Raw genomic sequence first — 19,639 nt, 5'->3', positions numbered from 1 at the left:
ATCCTTTTAATTTGGGAGAGGATTGAAATGAATAGTTAAAGGGCTTTTAGGTAAGTAGTGTGTGGGTGAAAGAACAGTGGCCAGGAGCGAGAGTAATTTATAAAATAGATAATAGAGATTTCACTGGAATTGAGGGTCAGTGATATGCATATTGATTTAACAATAATACAGTGAAGAAGGGTCTCATCCTTAACCTCTGACTTCAGTTGTTCTGGTGGGGCTTGATCAGCGCCAGGAAACTCATCCAGCCATGATGCCATTAGGATTAGCAGGCTCTTGCCTAAGTGAGCCTCTGGGATTAGCAGGGTGTCATTCCCCATAAAGTTTAGCTACATATTCTATTTCTGCTCATTCCGTAGTGTGTTCATTCATTTATTTAATTACCTACTGACAGACACAGACCTGAGCTCTTATTCTGCATGAAGGACTTTGCAGGAGATGTACAGTAGCTGGGTCTCTTCTAGTCATCAAGCATCCTTCTGCCTAGTCCCACTGTCTCTGTTTTGTGACCATCCTCGATGGTCATAAAATATTTGGGAGCCAAGCAGTTAAAAGTCATGGAATTATGCTCAGAACCAACTCTTCAAAGAAAAAGTAAAACCTCAGGTTTTCTGCAAAGGGAGTTGTTTAGAAAATCTCATTTCATACCCTCTCTTACCATCTAGACTTTAGCGAGAGGGCTAGCTACCTACAGGCCTTGCCTTAGTGCTCTTACCCGAAGCAGTTCAAAAAGCCCTGCCCAGACATGTATTTGAATCAGTGTAAACAGGGTTCTCCAATTATTGGGGAAAAACAGCCTTGTGGCAGTGCTGGGAAACCATGGGGTGGTAGACCAAGGGTGATTCATCAGGCAGGTCACAACAAGGCAATACAAATTCTGAAATGTTTGTTTCTTTCGAATGCTATTCCCAGCATGGTAAACAGGACTGCAAACAGTAACAATTTCAAAAGTGCCCAAGGTGGAAGTAAGAGAGAGATTATCATAAACACCCAAGTTTAGGGATTTAATGTACAATTGAAGAGGAGGATTCAGTATCAAACTTTATAACCCAGATATTGGTAACATCAGTTTGTTAGTATCATGTTTCACTGAAAGAAAGATGCACATGTCGACTGAAAAAAATTGTACAGCATGAGAATTGTGAGTTAAGTTTTATTTGAGGCAAAATGAGGACTATAGCCTGGGAGACAGCATTTCAGATAGTTCTGAGAAATTGCTCCAAAGTGGTAGAGGGGAAGGTCAGTATACATGTGATTTTGGTGAAAGGGGAGTACATGCAATCAAGCACATATTTTTTGCAGAAGGTTAGTGCTAGTCATGAGGAGCGGACTTCACCATGAAGGATTTTAGTGCTTTTCTAGATGCGAGGAGATGCAAGAATTGAGCTCATAAAATCTTCTCCTGAAAATATCTAACTATCTGAAGACTTCTTCTGCCAGTTTTTCCCAGAGCACAGAGTGCCTCAGTGGGTGTTGAAGGTCAGCAGCTGCAGCTGCTTATAATTTAATCCTTGTAGAGGTAGATGGCAAGTGCCAATGGCAAGTGCCAATTTGTAGGTGACATATAATATCATCAGATGTTGTATGTGCTTTACGTGTTTTATAAATTGGCTTATGGTCTTTGCGGGAGAATCAGGCAGTCTGCCTGGATAAGCTCTCTCTCTTACTCTCTTTCTCTCCTTTTCTTCATTTCTTCCATATAATGCACCAGGGAAAGGAACTCCATTTTGTTTTACCTTGGGGTCTGATTGAAGTGAACATATATAATTGTGCAAGGACTGAACAGTGAATTGAATAATCCTTTCTTCTCAAGGAATAAGACCTCATCTTCTGCAGTTTTGTTGGCAATCTTATTTTTTTTTTCTATATGTTTGACAGTTAAGTTAGTATTTGGAACAATATTCCCAACAGAAAAGTTATTTGTTGTTTCTCAGGGGCTTGCATTTTAAAAAATTGTTATTACAGTCTCTTATTTCAGCATTTCATTGTGGGGGAGCCCTACCTACCCAGTGGCCTCCAAGGATTAGAAGGAAAGGTGTTTCCAGTTGTCCGGACCTTATCTAAACATCATCTGAATTATGCAAGGGCCTCACATTATGCATTCAGGTTGGCTCTTCATTGAGGAATAGCTCACATAAGGTTATTGGTATTTCCTGCCCCTGTTAGGCCAAAACGATCGTAATAACAGCTTTTCTGGCTGGATTCAGGTACCTTTGCTTCAAGCCCAGACCAGAATCAGGAAATGAAGAGGCATGTGTGAAAAGGAAAACTACTGGAGTGGAGGTTTGGGGGTGGGGAAAGGGGAATTTCTCAATGTTTTCATGGCATCAAAATGTTCAACATGGATAAGTCATTAGGAAAAAAAAAAAAAAAAAAGACCTACTCTTAGTGGAAATTACCACTGGTCAGATTCTTCACTGTAACTTCTGATTCTGACACTGTATACGTAGGCCGGATAGATCTGAGAGGCTGCAAGGTTAGTCTGACTTGTTAAAGTATTTAGTTTCTTTGCAAGTATTTTGAGGGCTTATACAACTTGGCAAAAGATCTTCTTTAAGAAAAAGAATACAGATTAGAAATACAAAATTAGGTACAAAAGTGAATATCTATTTATAATGAGAAAAGAAATACTAAGGATTACAAATTTTAAAAAACGACAAATGTCATATATGTTACAAAAATCTATAAAAACAACACAATATTTTTATTAGCCTGACACAGTTCTATAATATTCCTTTTTTCACATTTCTTGGCTGCATGATCTTCAATTGCTTCTTCAGAAGATAACAATTTTGTACTATTTTCTATAAAGAATGGAGTAATCCACTCTTTATATATGAAAATTTGTTTCATACTCATACCCACATATTTCCAGGGCTATACACTCTTTCTGTATAGGTTACACTCTTTTTATAGAAGCTGGAGGATTTGGCACGCGGGGTGTATGTGTGTTTGTGTGTGTGTGTGTGTATAGGGGGTTGGAGAGGACATGCCTCAAAGCCAGTCCTACATCAGAGGGGCTTGCACTCATGTTACTATACACATGAGTGACTTTGGACCACATAAATGGATCCTATAAAGCTTACACTATATACATATATACATATATATATATATCCCAACTCAACTTTTCCTTAGCTGGATTCTAAAGTGCTCAAGGCCATCCAACATGAAGAGAAATCTGATGGAGGGGAAAGAAAGAGTGATTTTTATAATTGTGATTTAATCACCAAGTATGACTAATATGTCTCATTCTTACAGATTTTATAGAAACTTTATGACAGTGTAAACACATTGTCAGGCCTTTTTCCCTTCCAGCATCTTCGAAGGAGACCATGCAAGAGGAGGACCCTGATATTTAACCTTCTTTAACTTTACAGTGAATCACCTATGATGGATGTGAATATGAGCAGTGACTTAACTCTCTGACCTCAGTTTCTATGTCTGTCTATTTCACTGGATTCTTGTGAGGACCAAATAAGATAAGGGCATATGATAGCCTGAAAAGGACGGACTCATTTGGTTTTTAGGTTACTCAGTACAAGCCTCGGTTTATTGTCAGGTGGAAGAGTGGTTTGAAAAGTTCAGGATATGGGACAGTAATTCTGTGCTGGTGATGTATTGTAACTTTTGCCAAGTAATTTTCCATTCTCAGCCATCCAGAAGCACCAGAAAATAAAAAGTTTGGTGGAGCCAGTGAGGAGACGACTCGAAGGTTTTGGAACTTGTTTCCAGTCTTGTGAGGTAGCATGTCTCTTGGCTAGTGCTGGTCCTAAAAGTGTATCTCGGGTGGAGAGTTTTTATGGATGCAGGAAAACTTCCAGAGTCTGAGGGGATTTCCAAAGAGGAGAGAGAATTTTATTCTAGCAGGACTGAAGGAATTCAGAATGGGGCCTTATTGTTGGCAGATATGATGATGGTGAATATTGAAGGGAGACAGAGCCAATCCTTCTGCTGAAGGATAATGAGCAAAAGACACAGTTAAGAAATACAAGTCAACCACAAATGAGATTTCTTTTACTTAAGCCAACTTTGAACTGACTAGTGAACACACACACACACACACACACACACACACACACACGGAGTTTTATTTTCCTCTTTGGTCCAACACAATGAGGTTGACCCAACTTCTTACCCTGCCATGCTTCTAAGCACTCTTACTTGATGCTTTATAAACCATTGTCTTTCATCAACAAAACACCTTGCACACCTTGTATCTAGATCTAACTGAAACTTTGCTTTCCCCTCAGGGCACTGATTCTTGTGCGTCCCTCCCAAGTTGGTGTGGTTTCTCCCATATCTTGTATACCCCTGGGCCTGAAGATGGAGTAGCTGCTTCTCGATCCTTACTGCCAATTCCAAATCGTTTCTCTTTCTTAGCTTTCTTTGAGATTCCAGACTTTTGTCCCACATGCCCCCACAACCGTTCCTTTGTGTCTACCTGACTGCAATGTAGCCTGCGTATCAGTAGGTGCTGTCTCCTCCCCTCGGTACCTAGAAGAGCACCAGGTACCTAACAGGCTTTCAATCAATATTGGAAGGAAGGAACACAAAGACTAAAAGAAAGAGAGAAAAACACGTGTTGGGGAGGTACCTGTTCCCTCTTGCCTTCATTCAGATCTGCAGCCTTCTTGGATCAGATGCATTAATTCCCCCAAGCCAGATCATGCCCAGTCCCATTTTCATGGCTTTGTTTCTGTGTTCTGTGTTCTGCACAATCTAATACGTCAGACCCCGCCCCTCAGCCTACCTTTGTAATTTTCTCTTTTAAAGCAGCTCACATCCGATGTCCTTGAGAGAACGTGTACTGGCTGTTGGAGTCAAGCCAACTTCTTTCCTTTGCATCATGTTATACTTGGAGCTAAATACTTCTATACAGTACTTACCATAGATTTTGGCAATAATTGTACTTCATGTGTGATAGGAGCCTTAGGTTTGTTTATTCAGTGAATCCAATTAATTAACTTTAAATTAACTAAATTCAATTAATTCAATTAATTAAAGTTACCTTTAGGGCAGAGATCATTCCTTATTCTTCTTTTAGATTCCTTACCATGCCTAGCCCTGTGCTGGATACATGGTTTAATAAATATATATTAATCTATTGATAACAATCACATGGCAATCAAGAGCAAAATGTTCAACTAAGGTTTTTTTTTTTTTTTTTTTTTTAATTTATTTATTTTTGGGTGTGTTGGGTCTTCGTTTCTGTGCAAGGGCTTTCTCCAGTTGCGGCAAGCGGGGGCCACTCTTCATCGTGGTGCGCGGGCCTCTCACTATCGCGGCCTCTCTTGTTGTGGAGCACAGGCTCCAGACGCGCAGGCTCAGTAGTTGTGGCTCACGGGCCTAGTTGCTCCGCGGCATGTGGGATCTTCCCAGACCAGGGCTCGAACCCGTGTCCTTGCACCGGCAGGCAGTTTCTCAACCACTGCGCCACCAGGGAAGCCCCCAACTAATTTTTAAAGATAGAATATGTGTGTGAATTCCCTGGTGGTCCAGCGGTTAGGACTCAGCGTTTTCACTGCCGGGGCCCGAGGTTGACGCCTGGTCGGGGAACTAAGATCCTGCAAGCTGTGTGGTGTGGCAAGAAAAAAAAGGAATATGTGTATATATACATACACATAAATGGAATATACTTTTATATCCACTCAAGAAAGACATAAGTAAAGGTAAATACTTACTGGAATTATCTTTACTGTTATAGAAAAGTCAATAGAAGCTCAGTGAATTCTGACCCAGTTTACATCCATTTGGGGAGGAAGGGCTTCCTATAAGTGTGTGATGTAGTCTTGGCTCTGAGGACCAGAGGCTCTGACCGTCCCTAGGATGTGTCCTCACTGTGATGGTGGCCAGAACACCAGCACTGGCAGTGACCTGCTTCTCTGCTGCCTGGGCCACAGTCAAAAATCTGGCCGTGTTAGGATGCCCCATGGAGTTAGAGCCACTTCCTGTTTCACCAACTGGATCACTTTAGTGAACTTCCAGTATTTGAGGGCCAGGGCATGCAGGAATTAGAAGGAAGGAGGCTGAGCAGCAATTAGTTTTGGTGAAAGGAATAAGAGCCCGAAGTATCGGGCCATCCTTGAGTGAACGTGATTCCTCTGAAAGGCTTGGCAGTGATGAACACCCAGGAGACCTCCTAGTTCTGAAGAATTGGACATTGCAGTTCTGGGAGAATTGGAATTGCTCCCTTTTACTTGACTTCTAGGCTAGGGGTAGGGAAAAACTGGAAATTAAATTCTACTATCCTCTGAAAATTTTGGTGAAGAATTATCTATTAAAAATATATCTACTCTCTTACTTTCTACTTTCCTAAGCATATGCTGTAAGAAGAACAGAATACTGACATTGCTGAGTTGACAAGAACGAATGCAGAATTTCTTATCCAGATCTACTCACCTATTACATACTTGTATTTTGTGGGACTTACTCTTTTATCCTCATGAAAAACATTGGATGTTCACATGTTCCAATAAGATAGAAATAAGCCGAAATCAAATGCCAAAGTGGTAACAAAACAATGATCAGATATGGTCTCTAAAACTCACTTTAAAATATATTTTTAAACATTTTACCTGTTAAAGGAGATCTTCAGAATGCTGGCATACCAGTTGGAAGCAAATTTGTACAATAGATTTTCCCTAATCAATTCTTTTCCTCACCACTGCTTCTAACCTTGTATACCCTATCTTCGAAGGCAAAGGTGTCCGAGTTCCTGTTACCATTAACAAAGTACTGCAAACAGGGTGGCTCAAGAGAAATTTATCGTCTTACAGTTCCGGAGGTTAGAAGTTCAAGGTGTTGGCAGGGTTGCTTCCTTCTGAGAGCTGTGAGGACAATCTGTTCCATGCCTCTCTCCTAGCTTCAGGTAGTTTGCTGATGCCTCACTTCCTTCACACAGCATTCTCCCTGTCTGCATGTTTGTCTTTATGTCCAAATTTTCCCTTTTTACAAGGATACCATATTGGATTGGGGCTCAGTTTAATGACCTTATCTTAACTGTTTATTGCCACCTTTTATTTTTCTTTTATTTTTGGCCGCACTGCGTGGCATGCGGGATCTTAGTTCCCTGACCAGGGATCAAATCCTTGCCCCCTGCAGTGGAAGCATGGAGTCCTAACCACTGGACAACCAGGGAATTCCTCATCTTAACTGTTTATATCTACAAAGACCCTATTTTCAAATAAGGCATATTCTGAGATACTGGGGGTTAGGACTTTAACACATTTTTTTTGGGGGGGACACAGTTCAACCCTTAACAATCCATATTTATACCCAACCAGTAATCGTTTTGATGGGCAAGCAATGTTCTCACAGCTGTTGTTCATGGTGTGTGTCTTCCTTGCTATATGTCCAGGTATTTCAGTGAGGTTGGTGATGTTGGTTTTCTAAAGAGAGAAAGGTTGAGGTGTCTATAAATGTGGCCTCCAAGTTCAAATGACTGGTGCAGGGGAGAGTATTGTCGAAACAGAAGTTCAAGTGCATTTGGGATTACTTGGCCAGTGCCTGTGAGAGTAAACATCCCTTTATGTACCATATGAGTTCCATCCCATTCCATTACCAACATGGGTGAAAAGCAAGGGAAAGAGTGATATTAAGGGAGAAAGAATTCTAAGGAATCTTTTAGCTTGATGCGCAAGTGTTATAACCTTGATATCTTTTCAAAACTTTTATCGTCGGGTGACTGTTGATCACAACTATGCGTGGAAAATCTACCAGTAATAACATGCACAGCGTACAAAGGACTCCTTTTTGCTTCTCTGGATTCTGCCCTTGATTAGTTGCTCATCACTTATCCCTGCCTAAGGCATAGTGGATGACAGCATCCATCCAAATGACTAAACTAATAACAAGCATCATGCTGGGCATGGTGAGATAACTCAGAGAGGAAGTTGAATATCAATCAAGAAGGCTGTTCCTAAGGTAGATGCTGGATAAATCAGCACTGAAATCTAGGTGCTGAGTATACTGTGGGTTCACTGAAAATTTTCTATCTTGCTGTATGTTGGAAAACTTCTATAATAAAATGTTAAGGAAAAAAAAATCAGATAAAGCAACCGCCATGGATAACTTATTTAGAGTGAAAGGGCAAGGTCAGTTAGCAACCATTTGTTGTAAATATAGAGAACATTTAGGCATACAGAGATTGGGCCAGTTTTAATTCTCTTGGTGATGGCTGGGTAAACAAAGCATCATAATTTCTGGTTTAGAGATCTTCTCATTTTAAATTATTGGGATGTGGTAAGCAGTCTTCTCACCTTGTTTTACTTTGTTTTATGTAATTATTAGCTGCCAGATCCTATCAATCTAACATTTTAAAAAACCAGCCTATCACTATTTCTAATTCTCCATTTATTTGTGCCCTTGGTATGATTATGAATTTGATAGCCAGGTACAGTAAGATGTACATAAAGTAGGGCCTTCCTATGTTGTGAGCTATCTTTCCTTCAGTTACAAAGCAGGGTCAATTAGTACACAGTTTCTAGAGTCAGATTTCCTTGTGTATTAGAATCTTAGCTCAGTGAGACTTTGGGCAAATTACTTAACCTTTTTGTGCCTTATCTTAAAGTGCAGACAGAATTAGTTCCTGCATCGTATGACTGTTGGTGCCCATAGTAAGAGCTCAATAAATTTAGCTGTATCTCTAGAGAAGGCTTATTTTATCTACCATCCTTCTCTGTCTCTGTCTCTGTCTCTGTCTTTCTCTGTTTCTGTCTCTACTCTCTCTCTATTTCTTTATCTATCCAAACCTATTTCCCCCAGGTCAGGGATCTGCTGAGAAAAGAGGTCTTCCTCCTATCCTACCAGTGACCTTGGGTGGCTTTCACCGACCCCATTCTATTCCCTCTCCATTATGAAAAGCAGCCTTCTTTGTTTATGGAACACCCTTGGCATCCCATTTGTGTCTGTCTACGTCACAGATAACCGTTTCCTTTATGAACCTTTTTTTCACCAACACTATTTTTTTCTTCACCTCTCTGACGTTTTCTACAATCGGGTCCCGAACTTCATCTGCAGTCTGCTGGTCTATATCAAGTTTCTTCAGATGTCAGGTGAAACATTTAGTCAAATCTCTTACTTGACAAACAATCAATCCACAAATATTTATATTAGTGTCCTTATGTTCAAGCCACCAAAAACTGCACTCCTCTTTTCTTCATAAAACCAGCATTTAAAGTAAATCATGATAATAACAACAGTAAAAATAATAATCTCCAGTAAGTTAAACTGGTTTATGTGTAGACACAGGTTTTTAAAATGCAAATTACAAAATGTCTAACCAATATGCTTGTGACCCATATATAAGCTAATGAAACAGTTAAAAATCCAAATGGTAACAGCACGAGATATTGCTACACCTCCCTATCATATAACCCAGGAGGTTGATGTAGAATCCTTGTTTGGGGGAAGGCAAGGAGTTGGAACATAGAGAAAGGAATTTACAGTGGTGATGAAAGGGCCCGGTGGGTATCCCTCAGTTATAGATAATGGTTTTCTTACTATTTTCTTTAGAGGCTTACGCTGGGCTGTAATGCCTCAGAAACACATTCACATTGTTAACATGAATAATAAGGTCCTGACTAAAAGAATCCTATTTGTTTTCAGGAGACCATTGTCAGAGGTAACTGATACTGTGGTCATTGTCCTGTGTTCAAAACACACAAACAAGGACTTCCCTGGTGGTACGGTGGTTAAGAATCCGCCTGCCAAAAAAAAAAAAAAGAATCCGCCTGCCAATGCAGGGGACACAGGTTCGATCCCTGGTCTGGGAAGATCCCACAAGCCGCAGAGCAACCAAGGCCGTGCGTCACAACTGTTGAGCCTGAGCTCTAGAGCCCACAAGCCACAACTACTGAGCCCAGCGCCTCAACTACTGAAGTCTGCACACCTAGAGCCTGTGCTCTGCAACAAGAGAAGCCACTACAATGAGAAGCCTGCGCACCGCAACGAAGAGTAGCCCCCGTTCACCACAACTAGAGAAAGCCCGCACGCAGCCACGAAGACCCAACGCAGCCAAAAACATAAACAAAGATAAAAAATGTTAAAAAAAAATTTATTAAAAACACACACACACACACGCACAGACACAAACAGGGTCCCTGTACTCATCTCCCACATTTGGGGTCTGAGGACTGTCTACTACATTAGAGGCATCTGGAGTGTGACTTTTAAAGACAAATTCAAATCCAACAGATGATTATAATGTGTCTTAGAGTCTGAGAACCACCGTCTTCTGGACCTTGCGCAGGAATAGGGCCCATTTCCCATCTGGCGGGACTACATAGTAAAGTTTGAGTTACTCAAGAAAATGTCCTAATATGAGATGTTATACGCACATCACTAACTTTAGTTAACTTTCAGATATCCTATCATGTCTCAAAATCGGTTTTATAGTTGTGGCAATAAGATTAACTTTAAAAAACAATTCCCTGGGGCTTCCCTGGTGGTGCAGTGGTTGAGAATCTGCCTGCTAATGCAGGGGACACGGGTTCGAGCTCTGGTCTGGGAAGATCCCACATGCCACCGGGCAACTAGGTCCGTGAGCCACAACTACTGAGCCTGCGCGTCTGGAGCCTGTGCTCCGCAACAAGAGAGGCCGCGATAGTGAGAGGCCCGCGCACCACAATGAAGAGTGGCCCCCGCTTGCTGCAACTAGAGGAAGCCCTCGCACAGAAACGAAGACCCAACACAGCCAAAAAAATAAATAAATAAATAAATAATAATTAAAGGTGTTAATAATTAAAACAAAACAAAACAAAACAAAAACCAATTCCCTGGAAATAAAAAATAACAGTAACTGTTCAGCTCAATCCTATGGGTGTGATTCAATCCTTTCCTGGAAGCCGATGAAGCTCTCATCAGGGACCATAACGAAGCTGGACACAGTGGAGCTTCCAAAAGTGGAGTCATCCCAGGTGAAGGGACGGCCTTGGTCATATCAATAAAGTGTTCCAATTCCTGCTGGTCGGTTGAGCACTGCAGACAGTGGAAGGAGGACGCTGGATACAGGAATAATGTCTTCTGGGTGTAAAAGGCCTCACTAAGCTCTTTAGAGAATTTACTCCTACAGGGCTAAGGAAAGGCCCATTTCTTCCCTGTGAACTAGTGAAGAACTTTCACGAAATGCGGGCCCAGAAAGCCCCACCCCTCCTGCGTGTGATGAGGGAGTAGGGCAGCTCTGCTACTGGTACCACCTTGAGTCAACAGTCCCCCCCCTCCTTTCCTGCCAGGCTTCCCTGTCTTTGAGTCCAAGCTATCTTCAGAAAAGTGACCTTAAGAAGTCCCTTTGCTCTACGGTACTACATCACATAGTCTGCACAAATAAAATGCTTAGCTCTCTTTTTGTCCCCAAAATGGCCATTTGGGGACTTGGACATTTAGGAATTTATTTGAAGTGCCTAGGATAGAGGTCAGTTTAGTTAATTAGGAGATTAGTTCTCTTAATTCTGTTAATAATAATTTAAATTGTTATTTTTTCTGTTTTCTGCACATAACACCTCTTCAATCTGCATTTTGTGCTACAGCTTGAACTGTATCAGGTTCAACTCTCACTGCTTATTAGAGTCATTTAGGGAGTTTTGAGGAATTCCAACACCCAGGCCACATCATGGGAGAGAGTTTGATTCTACGTAAGGTAGGGCCTGAGCACCATATTTTTCAAAGCTTCCAGGTGCTTCATAAAATCTCTAACCTCAAAGCTTGAGAGAACTTAATCTCTATAAATTTTATGTCTATAAAGCCCAATACATGTAACAAGTGTGGTGTTTTTGCAGTTAGCTTACATTTGACTGATTTGGGACTTTAGTCTAGAGCAAATCTATGTCCACAGAGCCAGCTGAAGCTGTGAAACCTCCATCTTGCCACATATGTTTATGTCCATTCATAAGCAAGGTTAATAACTTTCATGAGAGCTAGTGTCTGCCCTTGTGTTGAAGGGGAGACACTTGCATTTATCAGTTGCAATCACTTAACCACTGCACCTTTACCATGAAAGCTGAGGGGGCAGGAGTGGGAGAGCAGGAATCCAAAGTAATCATTTCTGGCATCCATTTAAAGCCAAAGTCACAGAGGAAAGTCATTGGATTGAATGGAAATAGAGTTTTAGAATGAAAGTACATGATTTGATTTACCTAATTCAGAGATCATCTCATTTAAATTGCCTCTGTTTCCATTTATACTTTGAATCTCTGGCCTTTACTCAGAAGGCAAAGTTTTCCTAACATAAAGTAATGGAAGTCTGTTCACCTCTCCTTCAAGGTCGTCACTGTCAGCCAGGGCCAACTGACACAGGTCCTTCCAAAGACAATCTCTTTCACTGCTGTGTTGGTTGAGTCACAGAATGTGAGCTCCTGAAGGGACTTGAAAAGCTCTAGCGCTGCCCTGGTCTCTCTCTAGCTGCAGTGTGAATGCTCCACATTCTCAGCCTCTGGGAGTTTTGGTAGCTATGGGAGCCGGCATTACCTGTGCAGCAGGATACAGCCTCTCAAGGGCACCCATCACTCCCGAGGGCAAAAGCCATGGGGACTTTGACAACACATCAGATGAGAACTAAACGTTCATTTCCAGAATGAAAACCGGTCTTGCAGTCCAACAAGATACTTTATCCCAACCGCAAAAACCAGATAAATGGAACCAACTGGTTAGAGCTCGTGATTAGCTAGGTTGATGACATGGTGAATTCCTCCTGACCTGCACTGGAACATCCCTTGGCCTTAGTGTTTCCCTTGAAAGAAGGAAGTGTGGCAGAGCAGCCTGAGCTGGTAAGCTAATGCCTCGGCTGGAAGGGGGAGTCCCCGTTGTGGCTGGTGGAGGCCCCAGGAGAGGGTGAAGTAGGCAGCAGTCCTCCTCATAATCTCTCACTCATTTGCTCTCAGTAAAGCAGGAATGACTGAAGTCACAAAACAATGCATTTCATGATAGGATAGATAATAACACAATCCCACTGCAGGAGGGAATCAGGCTTTCTTGCTTCTCAGCGTGCTCACTCCCAGGGGAAGTCTGAAACGACTGTCTTCAAGCCCTCTGTTCACCTCATTCCTCGTATTCCTTTGAGACTGTCAGAAAATCTGTGCTGTGTAGTTAGTAATAAATAGATATATATTGTTACCTTTCACTAAGAGCAATATTATTTGGGGACATATTTTTGTATCAATTTAAACACACACATGTCACCATTTATACTTCGTAGTGTAATGGTCTGCTTTCTCCACTTTTTTTTTTTAATAAATTTATTATTTATTTATTTATTTTTGGCTGTGTTGGGTCTTCGTTTCTGTGCGAGGGCTTTCTCTAGTTGCGGTGAGCGGGGGCCACTCTTCATCGCGGTGCACGGGCCTCTCACTGTCGCAGCCTCTCTTGTTGCGGAGCACAGGCTCCAGACGCGCAGGCTCAGTAGTTGTGGCTCACGGGCTTAGTTGCTCCGCGGCATGTGGGATCTTCCCAGACCAGGGGTCGAACCCGTGTCCCCTGCATTGGCGGGCAGGTTCTCAACCACTGCACCACCAGGGAAGCCCGGCTTTCTCCACTTTTGTCATTCTTCTCCAATAACTTGTGTCCCTATAACGAAGCATTAAATTAAGATTATTTATTCACTCAGCATAACAGGCAAGGCAGCAATATAGACAGCAATCAACTCAATAGGTGTTTATTGGGTAATGGCTTCATTGAAAGGGCTGAGCCCTGTTACTGGGGTGAGTACGAAAATGTTCAAGATGTAAATCCTCTCCCGAGGGCTTCTATTTTAGTAAAGGAGATTAAGCCACAGATACAAATAACTAAGTCAAAGTAGAAAGAGGCAAACGTGAAATACAAAGAAAGTGTCATGAGCTTTCTGAGGATGGTCAGTTAATGTCTGACTTGGGTCCGGAGTGAGGGGGAGGGTCAGGGCGTGTCCTCTGGAGGGGATGCTTTTGGCGCTGGGTTCTGAAGGAGGTGAGGAGGATTTGGACAAGTCACGGGGAGTGGGTAGAGGTGGGGCGCCCCAGGTAGTAGAGACAGCGGGGGCTAGGCACAGCCCTAGGAAAATACTGAGCACTTTCAGGAGCCATAGGTTAGCTGTTGGTTGTGACAGAGAGCACACGTCTGAAGGTGTTGTGAGAAGTTCTGCTAGAGTGAGATCCCGAGAGCCCTTTGGTGTCAAGCTAAGGAGTTTGAACTTTACCAGTTTAGCTGCCCAGGTTCAGAGAGAAATGGATCTAAGTCTTTCCAGAGCACGGAATACCCTGGCAGCCTTGGCCCTCCCCAACTTGCACCTGGTGTGTCTGTGGTGAGCTCCGAACACCTGGCTGCCCTGAGTCACATCTGCACAGACACCCACATGACCACCTGGGTCTGCAGCTCTGCCCTCAGTCCACTGGAATGTGACCCTAGCGTCTGTCTACATCTTCCTGGGGGGGAAAGGCTCTTGTCCCACTCTCCTGTGTCCAAACCAGCTGCTGGCTAGGACTCTAGAGCAGGAGGTAGGTGGGGCATTCAAAGCTAGTGTTTCTGGTTCTTTCCACTGTACCACAGCTGCCTCCCGTGATTTACTTTCCTAATGTCATATAAATGTGTAAGCCTCTAAGAGCAGGAAGGGGAACGTTCATCTGGCTAGTGCTTCTCAAAATCTGCTTTTTGCTTTAGAGACATTTAAATAGCCATATCAGAAGAACTATCAGTTGAAAGACACTTTTAAGGCAATCATTCATGAATACTTGTTTGAATAAATGAATACATTGAATGCTTCCTATATTATAGACACTGTGCTAAACTAAAGAATTAATAATAGCTTTTAGTATCAGTGAAGCAAAAACATGCTTAACATCAAAAAGTAGTCCCCTTATATTACCGTTTATGGTTGCAAATTAAATGAAATATGTTTAGAAGTCTTAACACATGGCACACAGTAGTGTCTAGTTATTATTACCATTTTAACTCTATACACTGTCAACTGTCTGGCTCAAAAAGGTGATAGTGAGAGATGATGTATTTTGCCTCTCAGTTTTAGGTTTTAATGCTTTTAACCATCAAACGATTGACACACGTTTCTTGAAAAGCTCAGAGATTTGGTTTCTTCAAAGTTATGACAACCATTGCAATGTGCCCTAATATAGGTACTCTGGTTGCTAAGGACGGTATAAATCAGGCTAAAAAATGAGCTGATGACAACTGTCATTTTATTTTCCTTTAGTTTGGTCACCTGGAGGGAAAAAGCAGCTTAGGAGATGTTTGGGCTTGTGTCTGAGACATTGGAGCAACATTCTGAAAATGACTCAGTCGGCGTGGTGATACCAACTCTGTATGGCGAACTTCTGGACTGATCTGCCATCCCGCAGCTGTACGGCACTGTTATTCATGGGAACATGGACGCAAATCCTTGTGTTAAAGAAACTTCCATGTCTTCTGTTCCCTATTCAGAGCACTGGAAATATCCCTCCTCCCTAGAGATTGTAACATAGAGCCTTTCCCTTGATCATGAGCAGAAATAAATGGTCTCAGCATAAAAGTTGATTTCCACCACCACAAGATTTTGTGTCAGTCATCCAAGGACAAAATAGCTATACAATAAAATCTTTTTTTTTTAATAAGGAAGTACTTAAAAAAAATTTATTAATTTATTTATTTTGGCTGCATTGGGTCTTCATTGCTGTGTGCAGGCTTTCTCTAGTTGCGGCGAGCGGGGGCTACTCTTTGTTGTGGTGTGCAGGCTTCTCATTGCGGTGGCTTCTCTTGTTGCGGAGCACGGGCTCTAGGCGCGCAGGCTTCAGTAGTTGTGGCACACGGGCTTAGTTGCTCGGCAGCATGTGGGATCTTCCCAGAACAGGGAACCCGTGTCCCTTGCATTGGCAGGGGATTCTTAACCACTGCGCCACCAGGGAAGCCCTATACAATAAAATCTTAATACAAGCCTAGAGAGTTTTTAATCTATACTTAGAGACATCATAAAAACGAAAGATTACCATGTCAAAAAAGGTAATTTTCACTGAGGAAATGACGTTAATCTCAGTGTTTTATTCGTAGCCTTAATGTCATTTGAGCATGTTTTACACAAAGTCGTAGGGGGAGAAAAAGAGGCAAGAAATTAATTTTGAGCCTAAGTATACCAGTGAATAAATAAATTGAAAAAAAAGTGAGTTAATTTTAACATCAGAAGACTCACCCAATTTGTCTTGTACAATAACAACAAAAACACAAATACATCATGTCAGGCTGAGTATGAAGTTGCAAGAGCTTGTCATTTCCATTTTTTAAAAAAGGAAGCAAATGTGTCTGCCTTACTCAGTTTTTTCCCAACTTCAAGTTTTCAGCTTTAAATAAACATTATGGAGACTTGCTGACTCACAGCACTTGCCTTTTTCTTGGCTCTTCAAGAACCATGAACGGCGTCACCAAGAGAGTGGACAAACGACCCATGCAAGTTATTTACACACCAAGTCAAATAATCGTATACATTTATATCTGTTAATTGACAAAGTCTGCATGAGATCATCTCGAAAGAAGAATTGTTTTTAGAATCCTAAACCAAATGATCAATCCAGCAACAGTTTTTAGATTTGCAAGTGAAGCTTCACCCCTGGCAGGTTAGGTACATGTTCTCATACTTTCATAATACTTCAGATTTATATTAGCATTGCTGGTACCACCACACTTAATATTCATTGGCTTAAGGATCTCTCTCCCCAGTCATGTGAATTTCTTGAGGCTTGACTGTCTTACCCATCTTGGTTTCAGTAAGTGAACCAAAGGCCATATTAGCCAGCAAATAGAAGATTCCACTCCAGGGCACAGACATCTGTGATTTCTTTGTCAGAGTGGGGACTAAGAAGGAAGCATCCAACCTGGTCATCTATAGTGAGGAATTACGGGCGTCAGACTGCGTGAAGACAAGCACAGTTATTTACATGACGTGGATGCAAAACTACGGGGGAGACAGGGAACCACCACAACAGCTTCCTAACTGCTGCTTCCAATCCTTTCCTATGTTGTTGCCCAGTGAGCTTTTTACCACATTTTTTTTCTTTTCTTTTCTTTTCTTTTTTTTTGGCCAAGTAGCTCGGCTTGCAGGATCTTAGTGCTTGCAGGATCTTAGTTCCCCAACCAGGGATTGAACCCGGGCCCTAGGAATGAAAGCACAGAGTCCTAACCACTGGCCCACCAGGGAATTCTCCACAGTGAGCTTTTAAAACTATGTCTAATTAATTCACTTCTCTGCTTAAAACCCTTTAGTGCATCCAAGGATACTTGGGATGCCCTCTCCTGCCGATGAGGCCTTGAGTGATATGGCTCTTCTCCTGTCACCTGCTGGTTGGACCAACTCTCTCCTTCATCCATCAGGGTTGCTGTCTTCTGGTTCATCAAAACAGACAGGGCCATTGCTCCTGCTCTTCCTCCTGCCTGAATCAGGGAGCCGAAGCCGCGTGCCAGACCTCTGGTGGCGCAATGGTTAAGAATCCGCCTGCCAATGCCGGGGACACGGATTCCAGCCCTGGTCCGGGAAGATCCCACGTGCCTCTGAGCAACTAAGCCCGTGAGCCACAACTACTGAAGCCCGCGCACCTAGAGCTCGTGCTCCTCAACAAGAGAAGCCACCGCGATGAGAAGCCCGCAAACCACAATGAAGAGTAGTCCCTGCTCTCTGCAACTAGAGAAAAGCCCGTGCGTAGCAATGAAGACCCAATGTATCCAAAAATAAATAAATAAAATAAATAAATTTATTGGGAAAAAAACCCAATAAAACTGTGATTTAAAAACAAAAAAGAGTTGCACCAGGCAGTGCAGCACGCTTAGCGTCCTGGCCAGAGGCTTCCCTGGTCCGGGCGGCTAGCGGCCCCCTGCTTCCCAGCTGCCAGCTGTGCCTCGGTGCCCAAGAATACTGAAGAAGCCATCCTTGGAGGCAGACCTCTTTTCTTTGGCCAGCCCACAGATTTTTTTTTTTTTTTTTAAACATTCTTTTTTTTTTTTTTAAGCATTTTCTTTTTTTTTCAAATTTTATTTATTTTATTTATGGCTGTGTTGGGTCTTCGTTTCTGTGCGAGGGCTTTCTCTAGTTGCGGCAAGTGGGGGCCACTCCTCATCGCGGTGCGCGGGCCTCTCACTATCGCGGCCTCTCTTGTTGCGGAGCACAGGCTCCAGACGCACAGGCTCAGTAGTTGTGGCTCACGGGCCCAGTCGCTCCGCGTCACGTGGGATCCTCCCAGACCAGGGCTCGAACCCGTGTCCCCTGCATTGGCAGGCAGATTCTCAACCACTGCGCCACCAGGGAAGCCCCAGCCCAGAGATTTTTAAAGCTTGAATTTGAACGCCTTAAGGCCAGTAGACGTACTCCAGTCTGCCTAAAGCTCTTGTATTTCTTTCAGTCAGACACACACATTGGTGTTACCTATCTGCCACCCAGAAGGAATTTGAACTTGCAATCCCTGGACGAATTAATTCCCAGTAATCAACCAGTGATCTGTATGAACGTCACTTCCTCAAGGAAATCTTCACAGCACCACACTTTCAAAGCATCCTGTACTTTCTCCTCATAGCACTCAATACAATCGTAATTAAATAATTGATTGTGTAATTAAGTGTTAAAAGCCTATCTTCCTGGCAAGAACTCTTCACACACTATCCTCAGTGTTTTAGGTACAGAAGGCACTCATTTATTGAATGGATGAATGGATGATAAAGCTAGACTATTCGAAAACTTAATAATATAAATAATTCTCTAAAAGTTTAAAACGAGAATGATTGGCAAACATCTTTCTGGGATTTACTGAAACTTAATCCTTTCTATAGACACTGCTATCGCCTAACCCTGAGATGGTAATACGGTGTGAAGTTTGTAAGGACGGTGGTTTCGTACCAATGTACTGTGTTCCAAAGGACAGAAGGAATGGGGAAGCAGAGAAGGACCCAGGCTCCCTACACCTAATTAAACTAGGGCATCTCTACTCTTATCTTTATTCATCTTCTATCTTTTATGTAAATATAATGGACTTCTGCACATGATTTGTCTGAACAAAGCTTTCATCAGGGTGGGGACAATGTCTGCCTTATAGACTGTAGTACCAATAGCCCCCAGAATGGTTCCTGGCACTGAGTGTGTGATCGATAAGTACTTGCTAAAGGATATCTTCTTTATGGTAACCTACTTCTGGGTGAAGATGTATTTTCAAAGCTATGATCAGATTCCCATTGTGTTTCAGAATCAGGAAGTGACAAATCCATTCCATTGCAGGTTATGTTGTACTCATTACCTACCCCATAGGCTGAGTGTTGCTTCCATCCTTTCAATCCAGTTGCAAAATCACATAACCACCCCTTCCCCAAATAATAGTAATACTGGCCCTTCAAAGGCATTTCCAAAGCTTTCTTTGTCCATGGTCCTTCCCTATGCTACTTTATCCTCCCTGCCTCCCTGCCTATAGTCACATCCAAAAATTATCTTCATAAATATTTTTCTTGATTTTTAAATGGATCAGAATGTGCCCAAAGGATGCTTTACCGAAGTGTTTGTTGAGAAAATTTGATTTATTATTATTATTCAGTCTTATCATGTCTGAAGCAAACTAAAATAAAATGGATACTTATCTACAGTGTAAGTTATTTTCTTTTCTTTTTTTTTTTTTTAGGTATTTTCTTAATGTGGTAATTAGCAGTAAAAGTTGGGATA

Source organism: Balaenoptera borealis, assembly GCF_965194805.1.
Source record: "Balaenoptera borealis genome assembly, chromosome: 9".
In the NCBI taxonomy this organism is placed as follows: domain Eukaryota; kingdom Metazoa; phylum Chordata; class Mammalia; order Artiodactyla; family Balaenopteridae; genus Balaenoptera; species Balaenoptera borealis.
The sequence above is the reverse complement of the archived record's forward strand: the minus strand, read 5'-3'. Positions refer to the sequence as shown.